General features: G+C 41.1%; 1 protein-coding gene across 11 annotated transcripts in view; it reads left to right on the top strand.

Moving 5' to 3' along the window:
- Positions 1 to 20278, top strand: part of SOX5 (SRY-box transcription factor 5) — a 599951-nt gene that overhangs the window by 406994 nt on the left and 172679 nt on the right. The gene's annotated exons all lie outside the window — the stretch shown is intronic.

Raw genomic sequence — 20278 nt, 5'->3', positions numbered from 1 at the left:
AGACAGATGGCTGCTGGTTTAGTTGTGTGCGTGGGAGACAGGAACTTCCACATGTGATTTTTTACCATTTGGTAGTAATTAGTTTGTTGTATAAATTAACATTAACTGAACCATTCTTCAGGCATTGTTTGTAATTATCTTCTTTGAGCCTCTGAGTTGTGTAAAGAAATAAAAAGCGGCGAAGAAACTGCTTCTTATTTTGTGCAAGGAGAGGGCTCTGTCATTAACCAGAACAGAACAGCAATTATCATCACATGCCCAACAGGCTGAAAACTTTGAAATAGCCCTTAAAAAGGCAGCAAAAAAACCTAAAGTAATATTAATGGAAGTGAATGATTTAGAAGTGCAGATAGATTTTATGAAATGTGTAAGAATGAAGCATGAGTAAAAGCAGTGGTGATCCTGCCTGCCTGATATGATTTTTCTTACAATTTTATAACACTGTTTTATTTGGGGTTTGTTGGTGTGGGAGAGAGACCTTTTTTCTCTTCTAAATACGCTTTTTTTTCTTTTTTTCTGATTTTATTGCACTGTTTCTTTCTTTAAGATATTTCTTTTTTTATTTTGGATAGTAAACATAAAGGTTCTTGTGTCTGCGTACTCAACATTGAACTATCGTTAGTGCTGGTTTTCTCAGGGGATTTCTGTCATTTCCAACTACCAGCCAAATTGGAATTGTCAGGAGAACAGCCTCTCACATGTTATTTGGCAGTTCTGTTTCCAGACTTGGCCAGGATCCAGAAATGCAGAGGTTCATGGACATGAAAAATAACAGGGAAAATGCCCTCTGGTATTAGCCAAATATTCTAGTAACATATTGGGGATCTTTAGGTTTATCTGTGGAAAAAGTTCATTTTTTTCCTGCATTTTTTTTAAAAAAGATGAATATTTAATGGGAGAAGTTCTTCACTTTCCTCGCAGGTGTTGGGTATCCTTATTTTGGTGCAGATCTCCTGCCGTGGATAGAGCTGGCAAAACCGGCATCACGGAGCTGGGTGCTAGTGGTGCACTAAAATCCCTGCAATCCCCCAGTGTATAGACTAGCGCACACCAGTCAAACCCAAGTGCACTCCATTGCAAGGAATTTCACAGCTTCCTTAAAATTAGTTCAGCGTCTAAAGTGTGCCTGTAGACAGAAATCCTTGTGACTTGAGCTTTGAAGTGTCTTGGCATTTTCTTGTGAAACAAAATGAAGGCAGTTTTGGACCCAAACGTGAACTTTTCTAGGTAAATCAGTGCTGGTTCTAGATTTACTTAAGTTAACTGCATTCAAGGCCTAGCCCTGAGAGGTGCACTTGAATTTTCCTTCTTCTGACAAAACTGCTGTTCATGTTACCTTCGTCCAGGTAATAGTTTTACCAGGATACTAATTTCAACATCATCTTCCTGCATTTATTAAATATTAAACTACAGATACAATTTAGGCAGTGCTTTTTATTTTTATTTTTTTTCTTGGCAATGTGGAATTAACCTATATGAAGCTTATTGCTGTTTATAGCAGAAGGAGATGGGAGGGAGCTTTGGTGATGAGGAGCTTGGACCAAAACCTGTGCGGGCGCCTACACTGCGCCGAGGGCTGCAGTGAAAAGCAGGCTCCCCATAGCCAGTTCTCTCATCTCCTTCCCTCTCTGGCGCAGGCTGACGCCGTAATGGAGGATATCTGTGATTCTCCCTGTTGCCCCTCCATCTCCCTAACCCGGGGTGAATGTGCGGGGCTCGGTTTGGAAGCCCTCGGCCTGAAATGGGGGGTTGCTCACAGGCAGAGCTTGCCCTCTCCTCAGCGGGGTGCCCGCACGTGAAGCGGCCCCATCAAATCATCCCCTCTTTCCTTGCTCTTGGTGTTTTGCATGTTTTCCCCACTCCCCTTGCGGAATTTATCTATTTATTTTGTGAGCACACGAGCTCCAAGCTCTGGCATGGCAAGAAGGTGAGGAATTTTTTGTTTTGTTTTTAGTTTGGGGAAGGAGAGGGTGGGAGGGAGCGTGTAGGAGCCTCCGTGCTGAGGGGCTCAAAGGGAACGCGTTAATTGACCTGGGAGGGTTGCGGGATGCTCGAGTGAGAAACTGCGGCTTTAAAACCCAGTGATCTTTATTCCTCATCGGGTTTGGGTCAGAGACCTCGGGTAAGCGAGGCAGGGGGAGGAAGGAGGCTGGGCACAATGGGAACCAGATGTTGGGAGCTGACGGGGCCGAGCTGCCTCGGCCCTGTGCAGGCAGCCCCGTCTGCCCCGCGCGCACCCACCAGAACGTGCCCCCTTCCTGCTGCCTGCCTGCCTTCCTGGAGTCCCTCAGCCGCTGCCGAGGGACCGAGACACACGCACGCACCCACGTCTGAACATAGATACATACACACGTGCACACGTATACACACACGCGCGCACACACACACACGCCTGGCACTGCGTTTTTCCTTTGGCCTACCTTGTCGAATGGCCCTGGAAGACTAAACAGGTGTTATCTACTTTTGATTTCAGTGCATTTAAATTAATCCTGTCAGCTCAGCTGTTAAAACAACTGTCATCTCCAGCTGTTAGTAATTTTCGACTGGGCACTTTTACAGGTTGCCAAGTTCTGAGCCTGCATTGTGAATCTCTCTCTCCCTTTCTCTCCAAGTGCTATAGTAACAATTTGTATTTTTTTTAAAGGGGACTCGCATTGCACTGTGGTTTTTTTTTTTTTTTTTTGTATCAGTCCCTGTTTAGTATATGTTTGAAATAATAATATCAGAAAACCCAACGTTGTCCTGCCAGGCTTTGGAATAAAGAGCCGAGCCATGTGTGGAGTGCAGCGCATATCAATCTTCTGTGGGGCCGTTGCAGCCTCTCTGTGCATTTTAAATTTGAATGAGAAATGAATCAACCTGAGGGGCTGGGGAGGGAGGAGGAGGAGAGGGCTTAAAGTTTTATTGCCAAAAATAAGACCTCCTTTTCAGAAGTACTTCTTTTATTTTCCCTTCTGCCTCAAAATGGATGTAACTTTAATATTTATTCTAAAATTATTTAGAGATATTTTGAAATTTTTACATTGATGGCATACACATGGTGGCCTTAGGAATTGTAGGAGGAAAAAAAAATCATAAATTGGGTGCGTTTTATCGATTTCAATAGACACTCTCTAATGCAGCTTATTCCTATGGGGTCAGGATCTATAGTCCATTACCAGGGCTTCCGAGTCGGGAGCGCTCGCGGCTCGCTCAGCGCCCACGCCTGACAGGGAAGCCTCTCTGGGCCTCTGAGGGCTTTGCTCGCCACAGCTGTAGGGCCAGATTTGCAGCTGGTGTAAAACCGACACGGATCCCTTGACTTACTTTGCAAGCTATCCTTCAAACAGTAGAAAGGATTATTTAGGTATTGTTTTATTCAGATATTATTTTGTATGTATCAGGAAGAAGTACATACTTAAAAAATGGCTATGGGTTATCTGCTTGTCATCAAAATAAAGATAAGTTTAAGTTTCAGGTAGCCCAGGAAAAGAGATCTGTCATGCTTTGTATATCTATCTGTTACTTAGACACAGGTACTGTTTCCTGCAGTAAAGTGAAGACCTCAGCTTAGGAACCTCATTTCTTAAGGCTTTCATTATCTTTTAGTTTAGAATTTCTTAAAGAAAATTCCATTAAAGCAGGAAATATCCCCCAAAGAATTTTAATGTAGTTCTTTTCCTTCCGCTGTGTGTTCTTAACCTTTGATAAGGAATGTCATCAATGAAGAAGAAAAGGAAAAGACCCCCCAAGCTTCAGTAATTATGTGAGAAAGAAAATTTTAGATGCTGAAGTACCATCTAATGCAGCAGGCTGGGTACTGATTCCACTTCCACCTTGAAAATATCTCTCTGCTTTTTGGCATGTTCACACTGTAATACAGAATTGCAGCTGTCTGAGCAGCATCTTAAATTCCTGTATAATTGTTGCTATTTTTGAAGGCCCCCCACAACAGTGTCTTTCTGGAGAAGTTTTGAATTCCTTATGAAATGACTGTGTTCCCGTTCTTGGGGAGGCTCCTGTTACTGTCTTATTTTCGAGCAATGCTACGGTTTAAGCAGGGAATGAAGCCACTTCCTCACATTTCCTATCCGTATTAAACAATTTTAGGATTCTTGGGTTAGGTATGGAATGGTTATTGTAAGTGCTGTTTAGTATTGATAAAATCGAAAATACCGTTTATGAACAATTTATCTGTGTGTGTTGGGAACAGGAGTTAGTGAATACACAGGACAAAATTGCATACATGCATGCACAAAACTAATATTGCCACTAGAAGTAGCAGGAGCTATGCTTGCTTATCCTGAATTCTGGTACGGCTTATATACTGTGTGGGTAAATACTGGAGCTACAGTGGTTTACTGGGAATATTTTAGTAAATCGTCTAACATAAATTGTTTTAAAAGGAAATTAGAGTAGAAACTTAATCAATAATGTATTAATCTAAATTCTGCTTTCACAGAAGCTGCTACTGGGCCAGAATGTCATTAGATCAAAGCAAGTCTTTCCTGTAAAATATTGCTTTTTGAAAAACAAACTGAAGTGATTGAAAATTCAAAAAAAAAAAAGGAAGAAAAAAGACATATTACTATGGAAACCTTGCTTCTATCTAATATCCAAACATTTTGTTTTAGTGAGATTAAAATGTTTAGATTCTGATTCAGTTTTATGCAGTCATTCTTAGTATACCTTTTACTTTGTTTCTTGTTTAAACCCGCATCGAGCCCTGCTGGAAGATGCACGTCAAATGTTCTCGCCTGCAAGGATTTCCCTGCAAACTCTGATTTTCTGCTTTGCGAGATGCCCCCGGCTGCTTGAGAAGCAAGGAAGCTTGGAGGGCGGCCTCGCGGGAGCTCCTGCCGAGGAAGGCTGCTCCCTTGCCTGGCCGTGGCCGCGTCTCACCCCTGCCACCGCTCCCACCAGACCTGGCCTTTCACTCGGGGCTTCTGCAACAAACCGTTGCCACCTCCTTGCTGCATTTCTTAAAGTTAGATGATGGTTCACTTAATGCTACAAAGACTAGTTTACACATATATTTCTCTTTATCTTTTCTCTCTTTCAAGTGCCTTTCCTTGCAGCTGCTTATCTTGAATGTGCAGTGGCATGACGCTGTTGTAAAAGGCAGGTAATTCCAATGGCATAAGCAAAATTACCTGTGTGTAGAATGGAAGTAAGTGAGACTGAATCCGGACTGGTGCCTACTGCCTTCAACACATAAATGTCCATCTCCTTTGCTTACGGTAATTAAAAGGTACTTCCAGACCTTTGAGGCTTTTGTGCAACTTGAGAGGGTGCATTAACTTATCTATATGTAGTAAAACCTTGTCGATTCACACTAATGATTGTGGGAGTTAACAGGTAAGCACATTTTTCAGCTGGCCTCTGCTTGGGTGACAGACTGAACGTAAATTCTTGACCCGACCCATCTAAATTCAGAGGTATTCGAAATCTGGATTTTGCAACTCGAGTCAATATTTAAATTTCCTTGACTTCGCATGCAGTAGTTGCAGCCAGCTGCCTCGTGTTTGACAATCCAAAGGTGTAGGAGATACCTGTGCCTTGCGTTATCTCCCGGAGATAGGCAGGGCCCCAGCAGGCCTGGGGCGCTGGGGGGCTCCCACTTGGCCAAGCCACTGTCACCGAGCTGAGGAAACCCATCCCCGTGCGTGGGGACCTAAGGAGGCTCTGCAGGACCCCGGCTTTCTGGGGAAGCACAGTGCTCCTGGGAATGCTGGCGCACCTGCTTTGTGTGACTAGGATGTCAAGGAAGGTTTACCTGATGCCTGGTTTTTCAGGAGGAGAGAAAAGGCTGCTCCGTCCCATTTCTCTGCTGAAAAACATACAACATAGGAAAAACAGACTCTGACATTTATTCCTCTTTACTGTAGTCTTTATCTTTTGGTTCCATATTTTATTTTCCCATCTTACCTTCTTTTCCTGTCTTCCCCTTTGTAATCCTGAGAGAGCTCATTAACATCCATTAACTAGGTTTGACGAGCACGAACAAGCATTTCCAAAGCAGGCAAAAAAAAAGGTGACAGTAATAGCAAAAATAATAGTGAAAATTTGATATCAACAGGACATGACTAAGTAAAGTGCACTGCAGTGTCATTATAGTGCGGAGTATTGCTAGGCTCTTAATTAAGCTGTGATTTCTGTTAGATGAGATATTAAATCCAATTTCTTGACTGTTCTTACGGATCTCTAACCCTAATCTATATTGAGGTTCACTTATTAAGTTCCTACTTCATACTACCGAAAGTGCAAATTTAAAATATCAGTATTTTGCCCTGACCCGTCTGATTTGCATGGATGGTCTTATTTTGGTAGATGAGTGACTTTTTTGGTTTAGTTTGTTGTTTGGGAAGGAGTTTAAACAGAACGAAGAAAAATACTCATTTGCATTCCAAGTTGTATATCAGTAAGGGTCCTGCTTAGGTTGGTGAAACTTTCCTTTGACCGATGTACCTCGAGGTGAGTGCATTCAAAGAGCTGCACCTATTCTCAGTGTACTGACATGATTTATTTCCCAAATGGGAATATAGGTGTTTGGAGCTTTTCATTAAAAGCATTTGTTTTGCTGCCTTTGAACAAAACTTCCATGTATCAACTTTCCTTGATGCCTAGCCTGGATGATACAGGACAGTTAAGTATTTCCTTTTTCTTGAGGTCGACTGCTTGTCAATAACCATGTGCCTGTAGATTTTCCAGTCCCATCCAGGTCATGGCAGATGACATTTCTCAGTGCATTGAGAAAAAGCAGGAGATAAGAGCATTTATGTAGCATTTGTGGGCTGTAATTAACAGAGTCAACAGAGCTAAGACCAGGCTGTGCATTTCTGTGTGTGTATGTGTGTGTGTTTGTACACATGCGCATGTGTTTACCTACCTGTAAAGAGCTAAAATATATTGATTTCTGTTTTGCTGTGGAAGGCAAGAAAGACAAAGCCCCAGACTTGATATATTCTAAATTCCTTGAGGCAGAGTCCATTTTTACTTGGTGTGTCTCTGTATCAGTAAATGTAGTGTTAGTATTTACCAATTACTTTAAAAACCTAGCTCAACTCACATAATGCCTATATTTCTCTGTGATTTCCTTCAAAATTCTGCTTTAAAATTTCTTAAATCTTTAAGTCTTCTAAGCAACTGCCGTGATGAAAAACTGGACTTCTACCTTTAATATCATGTGTTTAAAGTAGATGTTTGAAGTGTTTTTAAAGTAGACATATTTTCAAATTGTGAAGATAAACAAAATATATAGTTAGAAATTAATTCTCTTCCATCCCATTTCTGTGTGCCATTTTCCACAATCAAAAACTCAGGGCTTTTCCACAGGGGATTTTTCAATAAGAGAAATGCTTATAAATACTTCGACTCAAGTTAAAGCAACTACAGGTAGTCACTTTTTAAAAAAGATAAAAGAGCTAATGTAGCATTTTGCCCCCATTCAACAAAACTATTTTAAAACAATTGTTATGTTCAATAATTGCCATTTCTGCAGCTATAGTGTATGGTTATCAGCAATTTTTTCCTGCTAATGTAAGAATTTGCAGCTTGTCAACAACTTCTAGTTACTGCCTGTGTGTCTGCCTTTACCCATTGTAAAGTGATGTAGTGCTGCCTGAAAAATTAATGCCTTTTTTTAATTCTGAGTGAGAGGGGGTGCCCAGGTACCCACGCGTGCTGCTAGTTTCTGCTGCAGGCTGCCTTGTGGGAAGATGCCCAGATGCTCCTGCCAGGACAAGGTCTTTAGGTCTTAAGGGTTATTTGCCTGTGAGGTATCACGCCAGCACAGGCTGCTTTCCTAGAAAGGTGAGTGATTACTCAACTGCATAAAACTCTGAAGATTATTGATATTTTCTTTATTGCGCACTATTCAGGTCATTTTTTTTCCTGTTAGAAGACCACTTGACTAGCTTATCTCTTTTGTATGGACTGTTTCGTATTAACTATTTTCTTCTCACTGGCACTTTTTGAGTTGTCATATTTTCCAGTCATTGGCACTTTAATAATTGTCTTATTAAAATAATTTTAAAATAAATATGTATGTTGAGCATATGTATTGTCAACACGTACAGGATTTAAATCACTTATATTTTGTCAACTATAGGGAGTATGACCAGAGCATCGTTTTAGAAGACTTAGTTTATTGTCTTGGCTAGAGATTTCCTCTGCTGGTCTCTGAGGGATGTGAATAGAAGGAGAAACCATATGAACAAGAACGTTCACGTGCAAGTGCGAAATACAGGAATTATGAACCGCACAATGCAGAAATTCAGCTTTATCCTTTGTCTCAGGATGACTTAAGAGCTTGCATTTTATCTAGTCAGAATGCCCTCCCCACTGTTGTTGGAGTTAACTTTTCGATAAAGAGATAACATTTTTTATTTACCATATTTTATTTAATTATAAACCTTCCTAAACTTGAATTGCTCCCATTAAACCTGCTCGTGCTCCTTCTGTGGTCCTTCTTTCTTTTTCCCCCCTTCCATTATATTCAATCAGATTAATGTTAACTGCTTTTGGTTATGATTCAGGAGAAGCCATTTAACCCCTTCCTTGAAGGATTAGAAACTCTTTTTGCATCACGGGAATATTCTGTTTTACTATTTCTCTTTCATAGTTTAAGAATGATATTTATTCCATATACTGCTAGGCATCTAATTTAGGTAAACTGATTCAAGCGCTAAAAACATCTGCCCCACTTCATCAACTCTGTGGGAGACCTAAGCACCTAGCTTGAGATACCATTATGGCTCGCAACTGCAATGCTAAACTTGAAATTTGCCTTATATATGTGTGGCAAATGCAGATTGTATCGGTCAGACAAGATGATCATGGCCAAAAGGAAATGAAAGATCTTGGAATATGTTCGGAGGCAGCGCAACGCATTGTGCCATGACATTTCACTGTGATTCGAGGAGACAATATTGCCATGCAGGCAGCTTGACTTTTAAGTTCTGCCTGCAGGGCAAACTAGACATGGTACAACTTCCCCGTGCATGGCTCAAGTGGTCGGTGCAGGACACAAGCGCCCAGACTCTTCAGGGCCAAAGGCCAAGCTGGCAGCGCGCCAGAAACCAGAGCACTGAATCTAGCGCCGGTCTCTTTCCTGCCTCTTTGAGGATGAGCTGAGAGCATCCGGCTGTCGCTTTGGTTTCCCAACATTGTCTACCTTCCTAACCTGACCTCTTCCTGGAGGTTATGAAGTGTAGTTAAGTTTTGAGACTGCTTGATAGGAAATAATCCTTGAAAATCCAGAAATATTCTTCTTTTTGCAGATGTGTGTGAACATGAACAATGTTGTGTTTTATCTTCTCTGACAGGCAACTGCAGCTCATTTGTTGAAAGTTTTCTCATTGTTAAAGAAAAAAGAAAAATAATTAAACCTTCCCTAGAGTTACCACGGAATATAGAGTATTGATCACGTTGACTTTCGCTGAGTTTTTTCTTGAGCTGTTCTTGAGTGGCAGAGAAACAGGAGAACCACAAGTTGATCATATGTCATTGTATGATGGCACCGTGTGGGATCACAGTCCATATTTAATAAAACCATAACAATTGAGCCCATTTGGCGCATTCGTTGGGGAGAAATAAATACGTGCTCAGGGTGCTGTGTTGCATCCTTTCCTAAGGTGCTCACCTCCAGGGACACTCAGCACTAGGAATTATAGTGTTGTTCAGTTGCTTCTTCTCAGCAAGTAAAATGGAGAATTTTATTCCTTGACACCTTATGCATTTCAGCAAAACTGGATTGATTAATTAACAGTGCTTTTTGATTTGGTAGTCATTTAAACCTACTGCAATCAATGGAAGTGTGTGAACTTTAGGTCTGAACCTAGCATGTTAGCTGCTGAAACTTGGTGAGGTGAGCAGGCTTCAGAGGTGATGGCAGGAAATAGTGCTGGCTTTGAATGGTACGATAGGGTGTAGCTTCCGTTGTAAACAACATGGGCTAATTTTACCTTGAAATGATTTAACCAAAATGAGTGGTGATTCACAGGATTTGGTGAGCCACTGGGTACAGATAGGTAAGAGCTTGGGGTTTACAACTTTTCCTTTAATGTGAATCTGCTCAGACTGTATAGCAGGTAGCTTTAGACTTTTAGCTTACACTCCCCTTGCTAGCATTCATTTCTTGGTCTCTAGAATATTTTCATTTTTATATTTTCTCTGGGGGTTAGTGAAACCCCACATCTGCTACTTAAGTGCTAAAGCGATACTTTCTCCAAAGTGGTTTGCGGAGGAGTAAACTTGAATCTGGTGATATACCATAACTGTCTTGGTGTTTTTTTCTCTTGCGACTTTTTCCTCTGTGTGGTCTCTCTCTGTCTATGCAGCGTGCAAGGTAGATGAGGCACTTAGGGACATGGTTTAGCAGGCACAGTGTTGAAGAGTTTACGATTGAACTCAGTGATCTTGAAGGTCTTTTACAACCATAATGATTCTGTGATTTTATGAACGGCGTGCGTGTTGAGGCTTACGTTTTCCTCTGCGGCACCTCTACCTGTAGCCAAATTTCCCCATCTGATCTGCTTTTTCCTGCCCTTAGTAGGAGCAATAGAGCCCATGGGTTGAATGGCCACCTTCTTCTTTCAAGCGATTCTAGGAAAGAAAATTGGGCAGTGCTGATTTTCTGTCCAACTGCTCCATAGTTGGAAAACCAAAATGTCAGGACAGTTCCACTGCCCAGCGTTCTCCTGGCGTTGCGCAGACACGTCGCGTGTCACGGGACTACGCTGCTGCATGGTGCTGCTGCACACAACACAAGAAGGCTCACCATAACTCTGTGGCAGATTAGCGTTTCCAGCTGGAAGTGCAGAGAATATAATGCACATAGCTTCCTTTCACCCTTGGAGAGGAAAAAGTAGAAGAACTCCAAGCTAGCTGATTGAGTAGCTTGAATATTTTAGAAATGATTTAGAAGGCTGCGTCCTGTTTTCAGATAAGGCTGAAAGGCATAATCAAACCATATCAACACTCAGTGAAACTTAAACCCTTAAGTATATACTATACCTTGAAGCTGGACACAGTCGCCTGTGTGATATAAATGTTCGGCGCTAAAGAGAAAATGGGAGCCAGGGAAAAGCACAGTGAAATGGCAAGGTGGGCGCCTGAGTCCACATCATCTCACGCTCTTTCCAGTGTCCTCCTCAAGACAGGGGATTCGTAGAGAGATTTGAACTTTGCGGCTTGGGCCCCCCCTCATTAGGAGTGAACGCGGCAGAGCGAGGCAGCGCGTGGGCAGATGTTGTCACACGTGTAGCCGGGGCTTCGCTCGGTGCTACGCTAATTAACGAGCTTTTCTGAGAGGTGACAAAACAAAGCACTGGTGCTTCTCTCTCTGCTGCCGTTGGAATCCGAGCGGGAAGAGTAAGACACATTAAATAATTCCAAAGCAAACTTGCTTTTAATTGTGGGGCACGTTTTTGTCATAAAAGCCCTGTTGCGTTTGGCCCATGAAATGAGTTGACCCGTGGCATTATGGATATAAATAGCGCTTATCAGTTCTGCTCTTGCTTATTCCAGTACATCCCATTTGAGTTAACAGAATGAAGCATTCAGCAACCAAGTAGAACTTGGCCCACTTTGTAGAACAGTGGGCTGGAAAACCTGCTTATATAATATCTTTCTCTTTTTCTGTTTCCTTTTTTATTTCTGTAAATTAAGACTTAGCTTTCTTAAAAAAGAGTTTCCTAAAATTCCCCAAATCCTACCTTATAAATATACAACACTTTTAGATGGGTGGCTTCCTAAAATGCTCAAGTATTTTTCAAACCACTTTATAATAATCCAGATTTGATCAGTGCTTCAACTAAAAAAAACTTTTTTGTGACAATCTTGGCTTAACCATAAAATTCCCTGAAGCTGGAGGCACTTATGCCATGGTGCCAAATAGTTAAAAACTCAGCTATTTGACTTTGAAATATGAATTGTCTAAATATCAGTTGCTACGTTAAGAACTTTGTTGGATTTACTGGAAACAACACATTTGCCATATTAGTTCTAATCAGTTGTCTTCTACATCTTGTTTGCCTCTTGTTAATATCTAAATACTGGAGATAAGCAGGGAGATTGCCTGAAGAAGGAAAATGGAGGGCAAAAAAAGTTAATGAAATAAATGCTTGCTGCGCTTAAGTAGGTGTAGGCACCATTTTATGCTAGAGGGAAGTATTCCAGCCTGCTCTTTGGAAACAGTCAATTTATGGCTAAAGTATATGACTTGATCCCTTCTATCTTTGCCCACATACCTTCAAATATTATTTTTGGTCATAAAACTCCTAGGCCCTTTGGATCGCCTACCAGCCTCAGTACTTTACTCTGTAATATTTTGTCAGTAAAAACAAGCACCAAACAACGTGAATAAGGAAATGAAAAACTGACATTGAAAAACGTATTCAAAGTTAAAATTTGTGCCAAAGATCTACACACTCTCTACACAAATGGTTTTGCTACTTGTGTTTATAAAACAGATCAAGGCCTACATGTCAAGTTTAAATTTGCAGATATCTGGCCGTTTGTGTGTAAACACCAAAGTAACATTACCATTGCTTTAAACATGATTTTGTTTGCTTTAATATCATACAAATTTTACTCTTACATTAAATGTGTTATTGAGTGTGATGAAGCTAGAGGGTAATATCTCATTGTTCAAAACTGTGGTAATGCATTTGATGATTCTTATCTGTACTATAATGTATGTGGTTATCTTTCCTATTTTCATTCTCATACATATCTATAGCACTGTCTAGATCTGGAAGATTTGATTTGTTGTATATGCTCAAAGAGTAGAAAAACTTATCTTGTGTATTTATTATATTTTCCTGCAATCTTCTTGTAGACCTTGAAATTGAAGCTGCCACATTTGTAAATATAATTTTCTTTCGTGGATCTTTTGAAAGTTCATTTTCTCTGTAGGTAAATTAAGCTGCAATTCCAACTGTGATTTTGGCAAAATCAACACAATGTAGGGGGTAGGGATACAAGATTTTTTTTAGTTTTGAGTTAATAATTCCACTGTACTCCTGTGTATTGATATATCATTCAGCTAGTTGTATTTAATATAATTGACAAAGAACAAGCTTTGGTTGCTAGAGATATGGAGAAATTCTGCCAGAGGACTTACTATTTGGGTGAGAACTGGATGAAGACATACTCAACCCATTCCTGATATGCGAGTTTAATGTCACCTACCTGTCTTTCTGTAGGAGATCTTTTGCTCCATTACAAAAGTGGGTTGCGTAATTCCACAGAGTCTAGAAGTTTTCTCTAAAATGCTACCTTTTCAAAGCAATATTCTCTGTTTGTCCTGCTTGAATTTTAAACTGTTCAGAAGACTAGAGAGGCTTTTTCTATATATACACTCATAGTTAGTGGTGTCTTTTAAGGCTCAGTATGAAAAAACAACTATAAAAATGTGTTTTCGTTCTTCCCCCTTGCACACACGGGATGATTAGTACTGCACCGTGCGGGTTGTGTGCTTCATATTTATTAAATGCTTCATGTTGGAATAGAGGTACAGGTTAGTGTTATTTATCATGCTTATTTCCTTATTTTTGATAAGCAACATTAATAATCAGGTAGAAGTGTCTATATGAATTTTGGATAGAACAGGACAAATTCTTTGAAAATTGAATAAACTTAGTGAATGAAAAACTCTCCTGTCCATCCCATGCGCTTTAGGGCTCCTCACTGGTTTTGGGAGGGCAGCTGCCCTTGCGTTTGCGTTACCATAGTTAAAATGCTGGGGGTGGGAGGAGAAACACTTAAACATGGTTGTGTGTGTCTTGATAGACACCAAAATGCTAGAGCTTTCCAGGCGGGATGACGACTGGAAGTTAACCTCTTGCTGGAATAACATGAAGAGTGGTTATTGGAGTTATTGGAAGTGCTTTCTTTGTGGTGGTGGTTTGTATTTTTTAAAGTGGGATGCTCAGTACATGGAAGCACATTTTACAGATTAGCACACCATGAGCAGTGGAGCTTTTTTTTCCCCTGAAATCAAGACTTTATTACCTAGATGAGTCTTCCCTTTATTAGCAGCTTGCAATTGCTACGTTAGCTTGTGTCTTTATGTTCCTTATACAAGGGCTAATCATGTGTCTGACAACTGTAGTTTGAGGCAGTGGTGTTTGTCAGCTGCAGGACATGTGCACCGAAGCAAATACCAGGCCAGTTCTGCCTGCCGACTCAAATGTTGGGCACCTAATAAGCCAAATTTGTCCTTGGAGTAACCTAGAGAAAGTTAGAAAATCCTGCTCCCAGTAGGCCCAGTTCATCCCAGTAATGAAACATCAGTTTCGTTACTGAGCAAGGCAATGGCCCTAAAATGAGAAAGACTGGCCATGAATAAAAGACTGGTTGGGAAATTAGAAGGTTTTTAGTCATTAGAGTCGTGGGGCTCTGGAGAAACTCTTTGATTGGGATGTCGGGACAAAACCCAGCGAGCTGTTTCTGCGGGAGAGCTCTGCGGGCTGCCGGGAAGCATCCGTGCTGGGACAGCAGAGGGACAAACCTGGTGCTCGCAAAGGTCCCTGGCACTCCTGAGCTGCCGGGTGGTACCTGGAGGTAGTCACAAAGAGAAGCAAAACCAACCAGCCATGGGGCTTAATGTGTGCGTGTCCAAAGGGCTCACGCAAGTCCCGGGCATTAATAAGAACGTATTGCAGGAAAATATGTATTACAAATATTGACGCATATCACAGTTGTCTGTGTTTTCTTAACTCTCTCTGAACCATGGTAGTGAAAGAGGCCGGTACTCATTTACTGTTCACTTGGCCAAATTTTGCATTCTCGTGCAGTAGAGCTGTCATTTACAAAAGAGTCAAAGGAGGCTAGACACTAAAATCCAATGCAAATTATGTTTCGAAATGGCAGCTTCACCTGTCAAAGAGCAGGAAAATAATATTGCCCTTGTTATTCTTGCACTCTTATTGTTTTCCCTAGCTCTGAGGCTGAGCATTTTAGTCTGGACAGTTGAAGTTTGCGAAGTTGAAAGCAATTGAAAACAGAAAGAAAAGGGAATTTTAGGCGATCACATTAGTATGAATTATTACCAGCATCTTGAGTAGCACGAATTATATTTTTCTTTTGTTGGCACTTGGGAAAAAATAGCAGCTATTGATTAGGCCTGTCAAGCCCTCATGGCCTGACAAGATATCTTTAGTGTAATCATGTGGGATAAAGCTAGAAATGTTGCTTAGAGAGTGAGATCGTCAACAACCATCTCCTCTCATTGTTATTTTTAGGGGTTTGGGATTTTTTTTTAGATGTACTGTATACAGTAGAACCTTATTAAAACCTCATTTAAGATCCCCAGATAATCACCCTCACCAGGCTGCTGCTTAGAGATTTTCACCAAACCATTTTTAAACACAGCAATATATTGATTTCTGAGGAGGGGGACAAGTGGGAGGTTGCTAATCTGGGCACTTGGGTCAAAGCTGATGTTCATGTCCCTGATTCCTTATTTTAGTGGGAGTGGGCAGCATGCGTAGGCGCATCTCTGTCACTGATTAAAACTTGATTGTTAGTTTTTGGTGCTGGCAGTCTGAAAAACTGTGAATGTGGTATCTGAAATGTTGAACAGATTTTTACTCTGATGATTTAAATGGAATGGGGAACCAAAACTGACAGTAGTAGGAAGAAGGATTTCAAAGGTGGCAGTGAGAGGATATAGCTATTTGTTTGCATTTCATATCTGACCCAAGGAGTAAATATTGTAATGTTTGCAAAGTTTCTATATGTTGGGGGCTGTGTCTGAGCATATTAGGGTGAGATAGATCTGTCTTCATACTTTATATATATTTTATTTTCAAGGCTCATCAGGTGAAAATGAGAGGAGATATGATTTTTGACCGGTTTGCATTCCTGAGATTTTCTTGTCCGTTTTAGCCACAGTTTCAGCCATGGGGAATGCTCCTAGCATGGTTGTTTGAGGATCTCCTTTAGCGACCTCCATATTGTTAGATCTAACAGGAGCCTTTGATATTTGAGCAGCAGGTGGTCTTAAATCATCTCTGATCCTTTCTTGAATTGGATGGCCTCACTCTTTGGTGCTTCCCTGTTTTCTTTCCTAAGTAATCCCAGGCGGTTGTAGTCAGTTGTTGACTTGGCATGAGGGAGGCCATGAATTTTTTCATGTTGTCTGCTCAGAATTCATGGGAAGCCTTTTGGAGATGGATAGTGATAACAGCCACAGCATGCAGACAGAGCTCTTCAACATACTGATGGGTGGAAGAATTTGTGATGTTCCTGAATGTTGTGGTTTTGCTACTTTTATTCTTTGGGGTTCAGAATGTTGTGGCAGTTTTGACTTTAAAAAGCCAGAGCTGGTTCGTGTTCTAATGAAAGGCAAATTACCTGTGCCTGCTGAACACCTTTGTGCTCTGGTCAAGTTGCTCAAGTAGGTCAAGCATAGAGATAAGAGCGAAGCCTGAAAAAAAAGGTTTTTTTCAGACTTTTTTTTTTCAGAACTTAGATGAGAGAGGAGTGACAGACCTTTGGAAAGGATTTTAGTCATGATTAAGGGCTATTCCAACCCCACTACCTCATTTATGACAGGCTTTTTCCCTCCTTTGCCCAGGGGGTCATAGTTGGGACAGCCTCTCCTCTGTTATCTGCTCCTGGAGTTTCAGGTGGTGTTAGTAGCTAAAAGTGCCTTTGGTTGTCTGTGTTTGCTGGAATATTGCAGCATTTCACTTCGGATCTGTACACTACCACTGTAATCCCCATCACTGTGATTTGTAACTGAGATTATTGCAACACATTGTGCAGAGGGTTGGTATTTAGCAATCACAAAGATAATCAGTCTTGCAGAATGCGTCTGCTTTCTTGTGGATGACATTAGCCACGGGGGGCATGCTGGACCTGTTGTTTGACACCTTCACTGGCTACTCATTCCTTTCCTGGTGCGGCTCAAGCAGGTGCTTGTGGCTGACATAAAGCCATAACCGGCTGTAATAGCATCTGGCTCAGCTCTGGGATGGAAGAGGACCTTGGCTGCCTTAGGTGACCTGGGCCAAGCCATTTTGTCTTTTGCCCCATGCTCCCCACTAGGGAATGGTGATGTCTTTCCAACTAGACCTGGAAATTTGCACAACTGTTAGGATATAGAGTTTTCCTCAGGTCTGACGCAGGCAAGCAAGCACTGTCACACCAGCTGTTCCAATGAAGGGCTTTACCTTTCCCTGTAAATCTTACTTCATGACTATGCAGCAGGAAATTTTGACATGTGCTCCTTGTATTTGTCCCGTTTCCCTGAGTTTGAGTTTGCCCATTATTCAAGGTACGGTGCAAGGCCCAAGTCTCTTTTTAGGTTTTCATATCAGGAGGATGATTGGAGTATATCAGTTTTCTTTGTAGCCTTTTACAGGTATACTGAGATACTGAGCTGGAATCCTGGGAGCTGCATACTGCAATAGTTAAATTATATTTGTCACTAACACCCTTTGTTTTAACTGCTATTATTATCCCATCTGAGATTGACATCCTTTCTGTCCTTACAACTACTACCTTAAAATTATGCATACATAACTTTGCTGCTGGGGTTTTTGTATCCCTCCTTTACTCCTCTCCCCTGTTGATTTTCAGACTTTTTCAAGGACTATACTTAAATCAAAGGGCCTGTCTTTGACTTTAATAAGCTTTTAATAAAATCTAGGGAAAAAAAATGCCATCAACACCCCTACACAAGCAGTTTTTATGAGGATTTGCCTCCCTGCTCCATTTTCTGGGTACTGCTTCCCTACACACCTGGCCATGATTAAGTACTCTTTGTTTTTCTTTCAGTCTTGGCCTTGTTTTCCAAAACACAGTGTAACGTAGTATTGGGGGGAGCTTATAAAAGAATTAACTTCAAGTAAAGGAGAGACTGACTGCATGGTAAACATGCCACCCAGTGAGAAACTTATTTAAGGTAACTTTAAAAACTTTGGCTCCTTGAAGGCTTGGAAGTCTGCTTTGCAGTGGGATCATTATTTTTCTTTTTCCTTTTTTTAAATTTTCTGTCATATTCCCCACCCTATTTGCATTTTAGTGAAGAGTTATGTATGCGAGCGCTTTCTCGATAGCCCTAGAACTGTGGCCGCCTCTGACTGAGCCTGGTTAGTAAGGACAGATCCCCCACATGGAGACACTTCAGTGGGGTTTGGACTGAAAAGGAAGATCTGGAAGGGCAAAGGAAGGGGACGGGATCTGGCCCTGTGGCGGCATCTCTGCCTCTCGCAGGTGGAAGCGCCTTTGAACAGCCAGCCCTTGTGTGCGCTTGTGTGTTTGCCCGCCCTCCATGTTGTTTCACAGTTATCTGTTAGTAACAGCAGTATTATTACACACAGATTAAAAGACAGGCAGCTTTTAGGCTCCCTGACAGTTGGCCAGAGCAGAGATTAGAGATAAAAGTTAATCCCGTGAGGTAATAGCAAAAAAAAAAAAAAAAAAAAGAAGAAAAAAAAAGGAGTACAAAGACATGAGATGAGCCGATAGTGGTTTGTTTAGGTAAGAAGGCCTCCCCTTCCTTGGCGATTGGCTCTTGCTGGGCAGCGTGAGGCCGATAGCTTCCCAAATGCTTTCTGCCGCCTCGAAGAGCTAGCAGGGACTGGGAGAGAGCGAGGGGAAAAATATGGCAGCCAGCAGTGGCAAAAAATAATGAAATCATTCTGCCCGTAAATGGAAGGTGCTGGGCCGTGGGGGAGATGAGAGATGTTTTCTTCCACAGCTGCAGAGCTATTAGTCAGTTAACACTAGAAGGGAGGGAGATTAAAGCACTTTCCAGTCGGGGTGAAAATGCCAGAGGAACTTGTCTTGGTGTTTCTTGTAGAGGAAAATAAGCTAAAAAAACATAACAACATGAATGCGACTGAGAGAGGTTAAAGTGTTAAAAGTCTGGTAGGTTAAAATTAAGTTACATTTCTCTCAGTTACACTGTTCCTGGCTCTTTCAATATATCTAGTGCCTGTTTGGAGCATAAAGTTTTTAAAGATTTTCTTATATTCCATATGCTTAGGAATGCTCTTAAATCTGCATGACATCACAAATTCAAATTTCCAATCCAAATAAACCCTCCCTTTACAGTCATGTTATGAAGGAATATTCAGCAGAAGAGTAGCAGCATGCAACAAGGGAGTCTTTACTTCATCACAGCCCTATCATTTTGCAGCTAACGCAGATAAATATGTGTTTGAAATAGAACCTATCTACCAACCACTGGTAGTTCAGCACTTTGCAGCATTCTCAAAACTGAAGACGTAGAAACTCGTATCTTTGTTTTTTAAACAGAGATTAAAAATGAAAGCAGCGGCATTCAGATTCTTGAGTATAATAACATGTTCCTGAAATGAACAATTAGCAAGCTAGAATTATTCAACTCGCCTTAAAGCTGGTTATTGCAAACACTATGCTAAGGAGGGAATTGCAACAGAAATACAGATGTGCTGTATGAGGGCACCTGGCCAGCTGAATTGATGGAAGAGAAAATTTGCCCTCACGTTTGCTACCTTGCATTTCTCTTTTGATGAGGGCAGAAAATTAGCATGAACACCTAAAAGCACAATTATAAATAGAAGAACCCCAGAGTGACCATAAAAATGTGTTTCATCAGGTACAATTTGTTCCAATCTCTGAATTTCTTTAGTTCCCATAAGAATCCATTTGATGGAGTCAGTAAATCAAATCATTTTTTTTCTTTCTGTCTTTCTGTCAAAGACTGAATATGTAGATATTAATTAATATCTCACTTGGATTATTAATGAAAGCTATTTGTGTGATCACAATGAGTAAGTCTTGGGAGGAGAAATACTGAGAAGGCTGGACCCTAACCGGTCAAAATTTCTCCCTACGCTTAGAAAGAAATGAAACCATTGTTTTTACAACAGTTTAATGTATCATAACAAAATCCTTTGCTCATTCATTGGTGTTTTTCCCTTTCTTCCAGAGTCTGTGGGACAGACTGAGCTAATAACATTTCTGGATTGGTATTCCACTTCATGAAATCTGAATGGTTCATACTCATTTTTAAGTAGAACTCCTCTGAGGTTTCAGACAAAAATACTAGTTAGCAATCAGTAAGTAGTGGCCTAACCTCTTTCTCTGGTTATACATAACTGAAGTGCTTGTGAGAAGTCATCCATCAGTGTAAAGAAAACACTGCTCCACTACTGATGACTTTGCTTGGGATCCACCATCTTTCAGGAAGAATCAGTTTCCTCCAAATGCAGCCTGGGGAGCAGTGTGCGTTAGGGAGCAGCAAACAACCATCTGCTGCTGTCTCTGTATGAAGCGATACTTAACCAAGAAACATAAT

The sequence above is a fragment of the Tinamus guttatus genome, unplaced genomic scaffold (genome assembly GCF_059628265.1).
Source record: "Tinamus guttatus ecotype Peru unplaced genomic scaffold, ASM5962826v1 Tinamus_guttatus_pri_ptg000308l, whole genome shotgun sequence".
Classification (NCBI taxonomy): Eukaryota; Metazoa; Chordata; class Aves; order Tinamiformes; family Tinamidae; genus Tinamus; species Tinamus guttatus.
The sequence above is the reverse complement of the archived record's forward strand: the minus strand, read 5'-3'. Positions and strand labels throughout refer to the sequence as shown.